This window comes from Callorhinus ursinus, unplaced genomic scaffold (genome assembly GCF_003265705.2).
Source record: "Callorhinus ursinus isolate GAN/ISIS: 27379988/994484 unplaced genomic scaffold, GSC_fseal_2.0 scaffold4, whole genome shotgun sequence".
NCBI classification, from domain to species: Eukaryota; Metazoa; Chordata; class Mammalia; order Carnivora; family Otariidae; genus Callorhinus; species Callorhinus ursinus.
Window position 1 is genome coordinate 65,937,962 of NW_027397066.1, and position 15,760 is coordinate 65,953,721.

The following is a 15,760-nucleotide window of genomic DNA, read 5'->3' on the forward strand; positions in this document are numbered from 1 at the left end:
ACAGCCTTTTCACAAAGATGGTGCCAAAGGCAAAGAAGGAAGCCCCTGCCACTCCCAAAGCCAAAGCAAAGACTTTGAAGGCCAAGAAGGCAGTGCTGAAAAGTGTCCACAGTCACAAAAAAAAAAAAAGAAGATCCACACATCACCCACATTCCAATGGCCCAAGACATTGTGTCTCCAAAGGCAGCCCAAATATCCTGGAAAGAGTGCACCCAGGAGAAACAAGCTTGACCACTATGCCATCATCATCATCAAGTTCCCCCTGACTACCGAGTCAGCCATGAAGAAAATAGAAGACAGCAACACACTTGTGTTCATTGTGGATATCAAGGCCAACAAGTACCAGATCAGTCTGTGAAGAAGCTCTATGACACTGACATGGCCAAGGACAACACCCTGATTAGGCCCATGGAGAGAAGAAGGCCTATGTTCACCTGGTTCCTGATTATGATGCTTTGGATGTTGCCAACAAAATTGGGATCATCCAAACTGAGTCCAGTGACTAAATATAATTTTTTTCACCATAAACAAAGAAGTCCTGGGGCACCTGGGTGGCACAATCAGTTAAGCACCAGATTCTTGGTTTCCAGCTGAGGTCATGATCTCAGGGTCCTGGGATCAAGCCCCATGGCAGCCTCCATGCTCAGTGGAGAGTCTGCTTGGGACTCTCTCTCTCTCTCTCCTTCCGCTGCTCCCCCACCCTCTCTCTCAAATAAATAAATAAATCTTTAAAAAAAATACTTTTCACATAATTAAGTCTGATTTCAAAATAAAACCCAAACTACTAGATAAAAATTGCAAATTACATTCTGGAACACATTTCACTAGATACTGACATGGCTTTCTCCCTTATTTCATTCAGGCCCATGCTTATAAAACAGCTCCTCAGAGAAGCCTTCTTTGACTATGTAAATAGAGAACTTCCTACCACTTTCTATCACCTTATGCCACTTTTTTTCCCTTCTTAGTACTGTAGACCTGATGTAGTGTTGAATATACTCCCCACTAGAATGTGAGTTCCACAGTCTTTCTTACTCACTGCCTTATCCCCAGTGCCTATAACAGAACCTGGTTCATAGGGACACTCAATGAGCAAGTATAGAACAAATTAATTTTTGAATGAATTAAATTTGTATTTACACATGAAAAATATATATGTGTGTGTGTAACTGACCTAGAGAAGTTTTAAACTACCAATACATTTATTTTTTTAAACTTTATTTAAATTTTATACATGAAAGCCAAATAAATTTGACTCAACTAACTGACCACTGTAAAAAATCCAAATACCACAAATGTATAAAGCAAACCATTCACTCACTTCAAAGGCAAGCACTCTGAAAAGCCTGGGGCATAGTCTGGAAACTTCTCTCTATATATACAGGTATAATAAATGATAACTAATGAGTAAAAAGTTGTAAACTTTTAATCCTTTCAAGTATAACCCATTGAAATTTAATCTTCTGTGAATATAAAGGTCTCTATGAACAAGAACTTTTTTTAATATTTAGATTTTAAATATTTACTCTCTGAGTCTGTTTTCCCACCTGCAAAATAGAAATTTAAAAAATAACTAACCTATAGGATTGATACATGATATAAATGACAAAAGATATCTAAAGTGCTTAGCACAGTATCTGCATATTAAAATTTAAAAAAAGATGATAGATAAAAGATAAATAAAGTTCAGAGACCAATGAAAACCCAAGAGAATGATCTACCCATGACAATGGAAGACAAAAAAGCTGCTTGGAAATGATGGTATCAAGTTCTGAAGGATCACTAGGCATCAGTCAAACCTAGAGACTGCGGGCAGAAGGTCATTTTAGGTTGACGGAAAAGTATGTTCCTCCAACAGGAATTTTAAGAGCTGGCAGTCAGAGAGGGAACCATGTTTGTGGAAACATCTTGAAGGGCTATTCTGCAAAGGGAAGGTGAAGTCACAAGGCAAAGAGACGCAAAACAAGGTGGAAACTAAACAAAAAGTGAACCAAAACTGCAAGTGGATGAGAGCAGAGAGAAAACTGAAGAGTGAGAAAACAGAAAGCCTGGCAACCCAGTAAAAACCCGGTTTATAATTATTTCCGTCTACAGTTGAGCTCCATTTTACATGTAATCACAAAATATTTTTGTACACTTTGACTATTCAGTAAACTTCCCAGGAAGAAAGCTGTCATATAAATTTTATAAAGATTGAACTTCGATAATTTGGAATTTTGCAAGAGTTCGTCACTATATTAGTTTCCTTTTGCTGCTTAAGAAATCACCACAAACTTAGTGGCTTAAAACAATACATATTTATTATCTGATCATTTTAGAGGTCAGAAGTCTGAAATGGGTCATCAAGTCCATGTTCCTTCTGAAGGTTTTGGGGAGAATCCTTTTCCTTGCCTTTTCTGACTTCTAGAGGCTGCCCACACTCCCTGGCTCATGGACCTGCACCACTCCAACCTCTTTTTCCATTTTCATATCTTCTCTGACTCTGACACTCCTGTCTCTCTCTTATAAGGGCCTTGGCGAACACATTGGGCCTACAAGGATATAACCACTCTATCTCAAGATCCTTAACTTAATCATATCTGCAAAATATGCCATGTAAGCTAACATATTCAGTTTCTAGAAACTGAGACCTGAACATCCTTGGAAAGGTTCTGTTTACCCCAGTTACCATTTTGGGAAATCATGTCAGTGACTATAACATTGTTCATGGGGCTTGAGTGGCTAATATAAAAGCAATCAGACTGCGTTATTCACCATCCCATTCTCAATGATTCTAAAAAGGTAAAAATATCTGACAGCTTTCTATGTGCCTGGCATGGTCCTGCCCAAGAATTTATATTTACTTCATTTATTAACTTAATTCACTTTTATTTCTTCTTATGCAATTATAGCATTTTTAAAGTATGTGTAAATAAGTTATATTGTCCATACAAATACTAAAGGAGTCATTACAAAATGTTTGTTACATATTTACTGCCAAAGGGGTTGTTGGATTTGGGAGGACTGAGAACCACTGATTTAGAGGGTTAATTATTATTTTTAGTGAATGCAGTGCTCCTGGAAAGTCTACCATATGTCTTAGAAATCTGGCTGAAGCAACAGCAGCAAGTCTACAGTTGAAGGTAAATATTCCATCAGAATTATGCCACTATAGTCAGCAGACGTGCTTGTAGCATACCAGAAATAGTTTTTTAAAGATTTTATTTATTTATTTGAGAGAGAGAGAGAGATAGCGCGAGCAGGAACCCAAGCAGGGCGGGTGGGAGAGGGAGACGCAGGCTTCCCGCGGAGCGGGGAGCCCGATGCGGGGCTCGATCCCAGGACCCTGGGATCATGACCTGAGCCGAAGGCAGACGCTCAACGACTGAGCCACCAGAAATTTAACTGAACTTCTTTCTTACCCCTCAGATACCGTACCCTTCTTGGCCAGCCCTCTCAGCTCCTGGCCCGCTGCCTCCGGCCCTGTGGACATGGGCAAACTGACTGGTAAGGGAGCACTCAGAGAGCCAGCGAAGGATCACAGACAACTGGGCTCTTCACAGTCTCATGAAGCATCACAAGAGGAAAAACGGGGCTCCGCTGATGAGCACTCCTATATTATAATGTAGTGTAAAGCCAGTGAGAGATGGCCAGGGACAGCGTGAAGGCAGGAAAAGGAGCGGAGGACAGGACAACTGAGACTGGGAAGAGAGACCTGTGAAACTGGGAACGAGGGCCCGCTGGGCTAGTTCGGGTTATGGTGAATACCTCCGGATAGCTACTCAACTATGGATACGTAGAGGACAGGGGAAGAAGACACAGTACGGAAACCGAAAATAGGCTGGAGTGACTTCAGACATGCTCCCAGAGACTGAAGCACCCTTTCACTCAGCTCTGGGGCTGAGTTACATGGGTGCATTTTCAGCGCCAGGGAACCCTTGCTCTCCATTCTGGGCTTGAGCTTTATGGTGAAACAGTCTCTTCCTTTTACTCTTGCCTCTACCAGCAATAGTTTTTTGTTCATTGGCCTGGTCTCACTGTCTTTAGGTTTCTTTCTCTCTGTGTGTGCATAAGTATTTCCTGACTCTCTCTCTCTCTCTCTCTCTCCCCGGCCACCTCTCTTCCTCCTTCTCACTCTCCCCCCACCTCTCCTAACACTGGGTGGGACAGAAACCATCTACTATAGGAAAACCAATAATCTATGTCTTCCCATCAAATTAAATTCAGCTCCTCCAGGCCAGTCTATACACGACTGCTCTGAGGTCATGAACCTATCCCTAATCCAGTAAGAACACCAGGGTAGTGGACTCACTTCATTATCTGCAGAACTTAATGATCTAACTGTGGGCTGAGCCATCCCATAGTAACCATGGACACAAGCAGTTTCTGGAGTCAAGCTACCTGAATCCTGGCTCTATCAGTTATTAGCTCTAACCTGGGCAAGTCACTCAACGTCTTTAAGCCTCAGTTTTCTCAGATGCAAAATGGAAAGAAGGATGGGAAATAATAGAATTTATTTCATGAAGTTGTTCTGTATATCAAACTTTTTTTAAAAAGCTTGAAAAATACTTAGCTCCATACCTGGCAGAGGATAAGTATTCCTAAGTGCTGGCCAAATTTTAGCCTATTGGCCAACAAGATCATTTTATACATCATCGATTTTTTTGGCATTAATTTTATTTATAAAATATTGCAGTAAATTTTTTAAATCATGCATTAAGGTATTTATCATGATTACTAAGTTTTTAGCACCCTCTTAAACTCTGTATCTACCTTGCTCATCACTTCCTAGATCTAGACCTGGTCATGACAGTGATGCTGTGATTCTGGAACCATCAGCTCAGGCAGCAGCCTCCCAGAGTCTGATCATTTGCATTTTGATGTCCAGATTTTCCTTTTGACTCCTCTTTTTGTGGCCTATCATATATCTCCTTCCTATTTCATCCCATATTGGTTTGTCTTGTGATCAGGTTATTGATGTTTGAGAATATATTTGTTTGCAATATTCATGTTTTGAATAATGTCTGGACTTTGAATTACATCATTATGTAGGAAGCTAGGATATTCATGTATCAGATTCCTGTCTTTAGTTCCATTTTTAAGGATAATTATTCTTAGCTTAAACAGAGTGCATCACTACTATTCTGTAAGTCAAGGGTCTGATAGGAAATGCAAGATTTATGAAACTGAATTATCTTTTACCAAAAAGTCTGAAATATCATAATACATTAGAAGAAATTCCGTTTAAACTGAAAAAAAAGTTTAAAATAATTCTTTGCTAAAGTCTAACATGTTACTAAGAGAACTTGAACCCCAATTAATAAATTTGCTAAATAGAATGTGTTCATAAGAAGACAGCTGGGGTTGATCTCAGCTAAAATATCTATATAAGGACTTAAAATGCCTCAAAAATAGAAGTAGTATAATATCCCATAGAATAGAGGTCAAAAACTCAAATATCTCTCAGGACCATGAAAACAATAACAGGGATAAGGTGGAGAGTATCAGGAAGACAATGGGGAAAAGTGAGGAATGTGGTGAACTGGAGGTGCCTTGCCCTGTTCAGAGGTGGGTGGTTGTTCAGCTAGGGTTGATTACTGTCATTTGGAAATCCATGCCAACTTTCCAGATATTCCAATGTTTCAAAACAAGCCCCAAATCCAGGTATTTATGTAAAAACATACTTAAAAATATTGGTTCAGTATTTTTAAAAGTCACTCAAATGGAGTTCCAGTTCAAGATGGCAACATAGAAAGACCCTGAACACACCTCCTCTGCAGAACACACCAAATAACACCTATTAATAGAACAATTCCTTTTGAAGAAGAACTGAGGGCTGACTAAACAGCTACTAAACAAGCCAAAGACAAGGAGAACAAGAGAATAGCAAGAGAGATAGAGACACAGTAAAAAAGGGACCCCCCCACCCCCAATGCTACCAACAGCAGTGGGGGAGATAGTATTGAGGGACCAAGCATAGATCCCTCTGTCCTTGGGCACAGAAAAAAAACCCATGATTTAAAATAGCAACTAGCACACAAAAGAGACAACACAAACTCTGCCAAGAAATGGAGGAGATGCAGGAAAGCTCTCTAGGTCAGAGGGAGAATGACATGGTTTATAGTCCCACCCTGATTTAAAAGCCTAGACCAAAGGGAGTGCCTGGGTGGCTCAGTCGGTTAGGCATCTGACTCTCAATTTCACCTCAGGTCATGATCTCAGGGTCATGGGATCAAGCCCTGCTTCAGGCTCTGCACTCAGCAGGAAGTCTGCTTCTCTCTTTCTCTCTCTCTCTCTCTCTCTCTCTCTCTCTCTCTCGTCCTCTCTCTCCCTCTCTATCCCTCTGCCTCCCTCCCAACTCTCATACACATGGTCTCTCTCTCTCTCTCTCTCTAATAAAAAAATAAATAAAAAAAATATTTTAAAAAAAAAAAAAAGCCTAGACTGGAGCAGGGTCCAGACACCATAACAGGGGAGTCTAGTCCTCTCAGTTAGTTTGCAATTTTATTCACAAGCCCACCCAGCCCTAGATGTGCTGAGGCACAGAAAAAAGCCACAGTTTAAAAGGGCCAAGGAACTGCAGGAACACTCTCTCCACCTCTACCTCAAAAGCCCAGACTGGACAGGGTCTGGCCGTCATAAGGGGGGCATTCAGATGCCATCATTGCAGGGTCCTGAGGCTATAACTTGTGGGTCAAATTGTCACAGAAAGTTTGCAACCTCAGCAAGCACAAGGCCCACCAGCCATCCTGTGGTCCTGGGGCACAGAAACAAGCCATGGTTTTATGGGATTTTTTTTTTTTTTACTTTTTAATTTATTTTTTTAATTTTTAATTTTTTTTCTTTTTGGTTTTGTTCTTTTCTTTCTTGTTCTTTTTTCTTCTTTTATTATCTTTTTACTTTCATTATTTTTTTCTTTATTCTCCCTGTAAAAAGTCATGGTTTAAAAAAGTAACTAGCAAATATAGCCAAGCTCCAGCCAGCCAGCAAGTCACCAAGCAACCACAGTCTGCATAGGGGTCACCATATGTGAGACCATTCCTTCAACTTGAGGAGAAGTAGCAGTTTTGCCTAATCCAAAGAAACAAACACAGAAAATCAAGCAAAATGAGGAGATCAGAAGACTATGAACCAAAAGAAAAAAGAAAACCTCAGTAAAAGAATGAAATGAAACAGAGATAAGCCATATGCCTGATAAAGAATTTAAAGTAATGATCATAAAGATACTCACTGGGTTGGAGAAAAGAATGAAAGAACTCAGTGAGAACATCAATAAAGAGATAGAAAATATCTAAAAAAAAGAATCAGAGTTGAAGAATACAAGAACTGAAATTAAAAAACAACACTAGAGGGAATCAACAGTAGATTGGAGGATGCAGAAGAACATATCAGTGATCTGGAAGACAGGGTAATGGAAAGCACACAAGCTGAACAGCAAAGAGAAAAGAATTTTTTAAAATGAGTCTAGATTAAGAGATCTCTTGAACAACATCAAGCAAACAAACATTTGCATTATAGGGGTCCCAGAATAAGAAGAAGAGAGAGAGATGTGTAGGAAATTTATTTGAAGAAAAAATAACTGAAAACTTCCCTAACCTAGGAAGGAAAATAGACGTCCAAGTCCAAGAAGCACAGAGTTCCAAACAGGATAAACCCAAGGTGGTACACCACAGCACATAAGAATTAAAATGTCAAAGATTAAGATAAAGGGAGAATCTTAAAAGCAGCAAAAGACAAAAAGTTACCTAGAAGGGAAAACCTATAAGGCTCCTAGCTGACTATTTAGCAGAAATTTTGCAAGCCAGAAGAGAGTGGCATGATATATTCAAAGAGCTGAAAGGGAAAAACCTACAACCATACTCAGCAAGGTTATCATTCAGATTTGAAGGAGAGAGTTTCCCAGACAAAACATGATGGACCTAGAGGGTATAATGCTAAGTGAAATAAGTCAGATCGAGAAAGACAAATACCATATGATTCCACTCACAAATGGAATCTTAAAAAAATGAATAAGCAAACAAAAAGCAGAATCAGAGCTATAAATAGAGAGAAAAAAACTGATGGTTTCCAGAGGTGAGGTGGGTAGAGGGTTGAGAAAAATGGGTGAAGGGGAGTGGGAGGTACAGGAGTCCAGTTTTGGAATGAATAAGTCACAGGAATAAAAAGCAGAGTATAAGGAATACAGTAAATAACATTGTAATAGCGATGTAATGGTACAGATGGTAGCTATACTTGTGGTGAACATAGCGTAATGTATAAACTTGTCAAATCACTAAGTTGTACACCTGAAACTAATGTAACATTGTGTGCTAACAATGCTCAAATTAAAAAAATCACTTAAATGGACAAAACAAAACATACTGAACTGTGAATACCCAATCTCCACACAGAGAATTGTCTTTGTTATAAGAAAAGAGGAAAAAGAAATACATCTTCATTTTTTCCTTCTGAAATCCTATCTAGAGCATTTCTGGACCATGGAAGATTTTAAGTTTATACAAATCAAAATACCTTCTTTGTTTTAGTTAATCTAAAATAAAAGACCACTTAGAGAAAGCTGTGGATACAAAATCAAAGTTTTTACTTCAGAACAGTCTGGACACAAGGGTATCCAGACCAATTCTGAGATGAAATGTCATGAATATTTCAGAGGTCATATTCCCTTCAATTAAGAGAAGAAATTGCATTGCATTTGGATTGCTTTATGGACCCTTTGTGACATTTCCCAGTATAACCCCCATGTAGTCTCCTCCTGCTTCCAGGTTTAAGCTCATTGGTACTCCCTTGTAGAGAGACTATCATCCTTAAACACTGGGTTGAATTCAGGCTAGAAAAGCCCATTAGAGGACCAGCTTGAAGAGACCTACTGAAATTCAGAGAACCACAGAGGAATTGGGCAGTGACCATATTTAACATTTAACAAGGAGAGCTGTACTTGGAGGCATTATTATTTCTCATTTGCTCCACAAATATATGGCAGAGGCTTTGAGCAATCCAGCTCAGGCCTCATCTCCCATAGCATTTATACAAATACATTTGTTCTTTGATTAAATGAATGCTTAAAATTATAGGCCTAAACCACCCCTGAAGCCAACTCTTTTGAGTTAGAGATACTAGGCTGTATCTTTAGCAAGTCTGAGCATGCATTCTATCTTTGGAATGTCTCAGGGTACTGGAAAATTAAGGGAGAGAAGACAGGAATGAAGGAGACCTTTGGCCTGAGTCACAGGGGACTGAGATATGGAGGGACTACAAACTTTGCTTAGACTTAGATTGCTCTCAACCAAGGCAAGGGGGGGTGGGGAAGGAATAAGATGAAAAGTGAAATGACTCTAATACCCATTTAATAAATGCCATCACATTAAAAGTCCATGACACACTTTCAGAGCCACAGCCTAAGGCTCCTATTTTCCAAATACTATTCAATATAACTTGTGTAATATTGAAGAGGGGGAAAAAAGCACTGGACAGACAGTCCCCTGGGGCTCATGGCAATAGAATTTGACCTACATTGCTGAAATGCCCAGTTTGTCCTTCCGGGTCTTTTAAGGATACAATTCAGAAATGAGATAACTGTAAAAGTTACTGTCAGTGTGTGTGATTCACAGCCATTGATCCTTTGAACAATATTTGTCTGAAAAACTTCCCTCTTTCTAGAAAAGTAAAATAGCTATTTTTAAAAACCAAAACATAGAAATGCTAATTCAGGTGTCTTTTACTTTTGTTTTTGTTTTTCTGGAAAAAAATAGTAGGCTCTCTTAGAATCCCTATTGTTGTACTCCATAGAGATGATCTCCATCTCTTTTAAATTCATCTTGCTTGTTTTGTCATTTTTCATTTGGGCTGCATCTTCCAGAAAGCCATTGGGCATCTTTCATAGGCTAGGAAAAGACAACACAGATGAGATAATATGGACTCCACTTCAAGGAGTCTGATTTCCTTACCATCTCCTGCCAGGACCTTCAAGGGGAATTGCCACTACTAGAAAGTGGCGACTTTTAATTTCCCTTAAGCTAGATTCACTATTCAGATCCTCACAGCTATGTAAAGGGCCCAAATGACTCTCTCTGATGCCAGCGGAAACACATGAGCAGACAGAATTTTAACTCGTAGGTGCTCATCTTCTGGTTTTTACTTCTTAACTTGCCCAAATGTAGCTGTTCCATTAAAAACTTTTTTGTACTATTGTTACATAGTGTGTCTCTTTCCTTACATTCTTCCAAGTGGGGCATAGATCATTCTCAGGGACTCACGAGGCTCCATGCAGGAAATACACAGCCAAGAACAAGAAAGACACTTGAGAAAACACACAAATTGATGTAGAAATTTGAAGACAAGCAAGCAAAAGCTGTGAGTCATTTGGGAGGAAGAAAAGAAAAAAGAAAAATTGATCCAGCAATCACACTCCTTGGTATTTATCCAAATGAATGGAAGACATTTGTTCATGCAAAAACCCGCACATGAATGTTCGCAGCAGCTTTATTCATTAATTGCCAAACCTTGGAAGCAACCAAGTGTCCTTCAGTAGGTGAATGGATAAACTGCGGTACATCCAGACAATGGACTACTGCTGTTCAGCACTAAAATCAAATAAGCTATCAGGACATGAAAAGACTTGGAAAAACATTAAATGCATGTTACAAAGTGAAAGAAGCCAGTCTGAAAAGGCTACATATTGTATGATTCCAACAATGGGACATTCTGGACAGTGCAAAACAGTGGAGACTGAAAAGGTTAGTAGCTGCCAGCGGTTGGGAGCAGAGACTAGAACAGGGGAAGCACAGAGGACTTCTAGGACAGTGAAACTATTGGGTATAATACTATACTGGCAGATACATGTCATACACTGTTTGAAACCCACAGAATGGACAACACCAAGAGTGAACCCTAATGTAAACTATGGACTTCAGGTGATAATGAAGCATCAGCGTAGGTTCATCAATGTAACAGATGTACCAGTCTGGGGCAGAATGCTGATAGTGGAAGAGGCTGTGCGTGGGGGGCAGGAATTGAATGGAGGGTGCAGAAGGGCAAAAGAACACTGCTGATGGAGACTAATGGTAGCATTAGAAAATGAAAATAATACCACAGGAAATGTGCAAGAGCCTTTTTTAGTCTTTAGCAGGAAAAACTATAAGCTACTTCTCCAGGGACCTGAGACTAATACTGGGCTCTATTATTGTCCATAACAGGGTTTAGAGTATGGGCTGTTTTTCAACACACTTATCAACATTTAGGAAGCTCTCAGAAATTAGGTGCCACAAAGAAGGGGGTAGAGGAAAGGCACAAATATTAACAAACACAATTTTTGTTTGGAGGAGAGCTTATAGTTGCATGGGAAAAAGGGATATTACACTCATTAATAAGGAAGTTGGCAGGGAATGGAGTGGGAGGAAGGAGATGATCATGGGCTGAGTAGCAAAATGCCAAACTCGGTGCTCCAAATTGGAGCACTGACTCCCTACCCACTAGATACATTCGTGACCCTAGGTCATCTAATCATTAATATTTCCTCCAGAATCGATCTTACAGGTAAACAATGTCATTTTAGGAGAAAGGATAAGATCTTTCTACCAACCCAAAATTGTTCCCTGCTTGCTAATGCCAGAAATTCCACCCCTTCAACTCCATTTCATTAGCTCTGTCACCTATTAAAATGCAAACACTCAGGAGAGATTAGACTTTAAGCCATATAATTCAAGTGTAACTGTGAATTTATTTATCAGATCTGAAAAGATGGTTTTAATAGAAGAAAGGATATACATAGTAAACTTAAGATCTCTGAACACCAGAGAAATGTTTGGGCAGGAGACAGAATACTTAAAACACTCCGTTAACTGTAGGCTTTGGCAGTTCAATTTTCTTTCTGATTAAAATCGAATGAAGGGGCACCTGGGTGGCTCACTTGTTAAGTGTCTGCCTTTGGCTCAGGTCATGATCCCAGGGTCCTGGGATCGAGCCCCGCATCGGGCTACCTGCTCGGCGGGAAGCCTGCTTCTCCGTCACCCACTCCCCCTGCTTGTGTTCCTGCTCTCGCTATCTCTCTGTCAAATAAATTAATAAAATATTTAAAAATAAAGAAATAAATAAAATCAAATGAAAACAGTGCAACCACTGAATGTTTGCAAAGCAACCAGAACATTGATTGTATGCTATTTTTACTACCAATATGGTTATTAATCTTGAAAAGATACTTGGGGAGTAGAAGGTAAGTTTTGTGGAAAGGGGACAAAAGAGCCTTCTATTTATTTCAGACTCGCTCACTGAAATTCTACACTGGGGCAATAGAATATTCATGTGCCAAATGAACAGCTACCATGCTAGCCTCCAGGTCAGCTTCCCCTTAAAGTTCTGACCAAAACTCATATATAAAGCTGAACGTTCCCTCAATTCTTTAGGGATACCAGGATACTTGGCACTTTTAAGAAAACAGAATGTAAACACAGAGAGGAAATAAAGCATAAAAACAGCCTGATTTATACAGGAGAGGTTCCTGATCCTTTCTCGGTTAGCGATTTCTAAGGCTCTAAGGCCCTGCCTGTTCCAGGTCCTGTCTCCCAATCTATCGACCATGCAAGAGCAAAAGGGCCCATAGAGCATGAGAGCACCCGGCCTGGAGCCCTTAACTCTCACATCCCTGCACACAAGCATCTTATGACCTCCCGCCAGGGGCCCAGGAACTTTCCAGTGCTGCTGCCTCCCAGCTTCTCCCACTCAGTCCCTCTGTCTGGTCACTTGTTCAAGAGGTTAGGAGCACAAATTTTGGAGCCAGGTTGGCTGGGTTTCATTTCTGACTCTGCCTCACCCTAGACGGGTGTCTTGGCACATTCAGGTAGCTATAACAAAAACAACAGACCGAGTAGCTTATGAACAACAGAATTTATTTCTCACAGTTCTGGAGGCCAGAAGCCTGACATCAGGGTGCCCACATGGTCAGGTGGGGGTTGTACACATCTCACTGTCCTTCCACGATGGAACGGACTAAGGAAGCTCCGTGGGGCTTCCTCTTCTATAAAAGCATTAATCCTATTCAGGAGGGCTCTGCCCTCATGACCCAAGAACCTCCCAAAGGTCCCACCTCCTAATACCATCACCTGTTAAGAGTGAGGATTTGAATTTGAGGGCGGCACAAAGAGTCAGACCATAGGACTGGGCAAACAGAGCTTAACACATCTGTGTCTCAGTTTCCTCATCTACAAAGGGAGCTAAGAATTGTGCCACTTGCTAAATTATTATCTCTCATCTCCAAACCCATCTTTCTGTCACCTGCTCTGTGATCTAGGCCTGGGACTCTGAGAGACCCATTCCTGCGTAGTCAGCTGGTTTCTGGTTAGTTGTGCCAGTGGCAAGCACCAGAGGGGTTGCAGAGCCGGGGGAACAAGAAGGAACTTGTTCCTCCAGGCGTGCTTCCTCTGGGCCTCAGCTCAGCAGCACCACCCTTCCCTCCTTCCTGCAGAGCCCCCGAATCCAGGCTGTGCATCGCAGGCACATGCAGAATCTGCCTCACAGCATGCTGGCCAGCACCGTTTCTTCAGAGGTCTGAATTTCAACGCTGTGGGGCCCTTCCTCCAAGTATCTAAGAAGTTTTCATAACCCCATCTCTTTCCCTCGACTCTCAGCCCTGGGGGTGAGACCTGCTTCCTGGTAATTGCTACGCCCACCCACATGCTTCTGACTCTTTCCCTTACCTAGTTAACTTTACAACCAGTTAACAGTTCTTCATATTAAATTGCCTCTGTTCAAATTATTGGTGTAATTTCATTCTGCCGACAGACCCTGGGGACAAAAGCACACCTATGTCAGAGGGCTATAGAGAGGATTAAATAAGCGTCATAGAGGTGCCTGGATGGCTCAGTCGGTTAAGCGTCTGCCTTCGGCTCAGGTCATGATCCCGGGGTCCTGGAATCGAGCCCCACATCGGGCTCCCTGCTCAGTGGAGAGCCTGCTTCTCCCTCTCCCTCTGCTGCTCCCCCTGCTTGTGCTTGCTCTCTCCCTCTCTCTCTCTCTCTGTGTCAAGTAAATAAATAAAATCTTTAAAACAAAATAAATAAATAAGTGCTCATAACTGTTCCTGGGGCAGTGTTTGCTCTACAGGTGTTCGCTGTTATGAGCTGCTAAGTTTGAAGCGGGGATGGAACGCGTGTCTGCCCATCTTCTTCCCAAACAATATGATGTTCCGCTAATAAAAATAGCTCCTATGTTCTTAGGCACCGGGCTTAGAGCTTTCACAGATGTTACCTCTTTTAATCTCCTTAAGCACCTCTTAGATGCTTTGCATTCTTGAAGTGTTTTTTTCTCTAACAATTGACATCAAGAAAGGTATTCCTAGTTAATATGTCCATTATCCTAAAAGGTTAGGCAAGTACTCCAACAGGCTCAAACATCGACATTAATCATTTTTGGGGGCGCCTGGGTGGCTCAGTCGTTAAGCGTCTGCCTTCAGCTCAGGTCATAGTCCCAGGGTCCTGGGATCGAGCCCCACACGGGCTCCCTGCTGGCAGGAAGCCCGCTTCTCCCTCTCCCACACCCCCTGCTTGTGTTTCCTCTCTTGCTGTGTCTCTGTCAAATAAATAAATTAAATCTTTAAAAAAAAGAAAAGAAGAAGAATTTTTTAACAGGAGCTTCTCCAAATTCTAATAAATCTATTTATATCACTGTCCTATGTGTCACCAGGAATTAACATAATTTAAATATATGTAAATGTGTGTGTATGTGTCTATGTCTACCTGGGGATTAAGATTTTGGAATTTCAAATTTTCTATTGTTTTGTGTATCTAAAGGACCAATGAAATAATATAGGATTTTAAAAATGAAGTGCCTACTTTGTGCTAGGCGTTAGGATATAAGTGTTGTCACAAATGTTCTCATCCCATTTTATCCTTAAAATATACTACTCTAGTAGGTACAATCATCTTCTTGATACAAATATGTCCAAGGTCACATAGCTAGTAAAGTAACAGAACCAGGAATTGAAACCAATTCTTTCTAACTCAGAGCTCATGTTTTAGCCAATTCACCACGGCTCATAGGTGAGGGTCATTCTCCATAGCAGATCCTGAGAGAATGAAGTTTAGTAAACACAGGAACTGAGATAGAAACAAATTCTTTTACTGTGAAGGGCTTAAAAAATAAGAGAACTGAATCTGGTGCATTATCTTCTGACCTTGCTTTCAGAATTGCTCGTAAGCCCTGGGAAATTCTCAGCTTCTGTCACTGGGTTTCCAGAATCTCTCTCGTTCCATTTCATTTCAAGGATTTCTTCTCCCATTTCAGTTTTGCTATTGTAGAAGCAAAATAAATGAAAATCCCAAAATGCCTTATTTCTGGGAGTATCCTTACCTTCCCAAAACAAGTCCTTCTCTTTGAAAAAAATAAAAGCATCTGCCAAAATAATGATATTTTAAAGGAACAATGTAGAGGGGAAGAAAACATACCTTTTGCTTCGTGCTTGATTTCAGGCCAACTCGGGAGTGACTTTTGGACTAGAGGAAAAATGAGAAAGAAATCTATGAAGAACACAGTATATAGTAGGACCTATTTTGAAGTCATCTCTTCTAGAAGGCGGAAGTCTTAAGTTAAAACCCTTTTCCCTAGCTTTCCCTCACAGCCTCCAGAAATCTAAGAATGGAAGCACAGCGTAGACTCCAGTGTTGAATTTTACATATGGAACAGAAGACTGCTGAAGTCCTAGAGCTGTGAACATAAAGACGCACCTACACTTTGTCAATGCCTTGCTCATAGTTACTGATTCAGCAGCTTTCTTAGAGGACACCGCAGAAAC

The 15,760-nt window shown here is 40.7% G+C and overlaps 1 protein-coding gene across 1 annotated transcript in view; it reads right to left on the reverse strand.

Annotated features, from left to right (window-relative positions):
* Positions 1 to 15,435, reverse strand: part of RASGEF1B (RasGEF domain family member 1B) — a 442,258-nt gene extending 426,823 nt beyond the window's left edge. Inside the window, exon 1 of the mRNA XM_073891832.1 lies at positions 15,414 to 15,435. The gene's annotated coding sequence lies outside the window, so the exon portion shown is untranslated. The remainder of the gene's footprint in view (positions 1 to 15,413) is intronic.
* Positions 15,436 to 15,760: the final 325 nt, after the last annotated feature.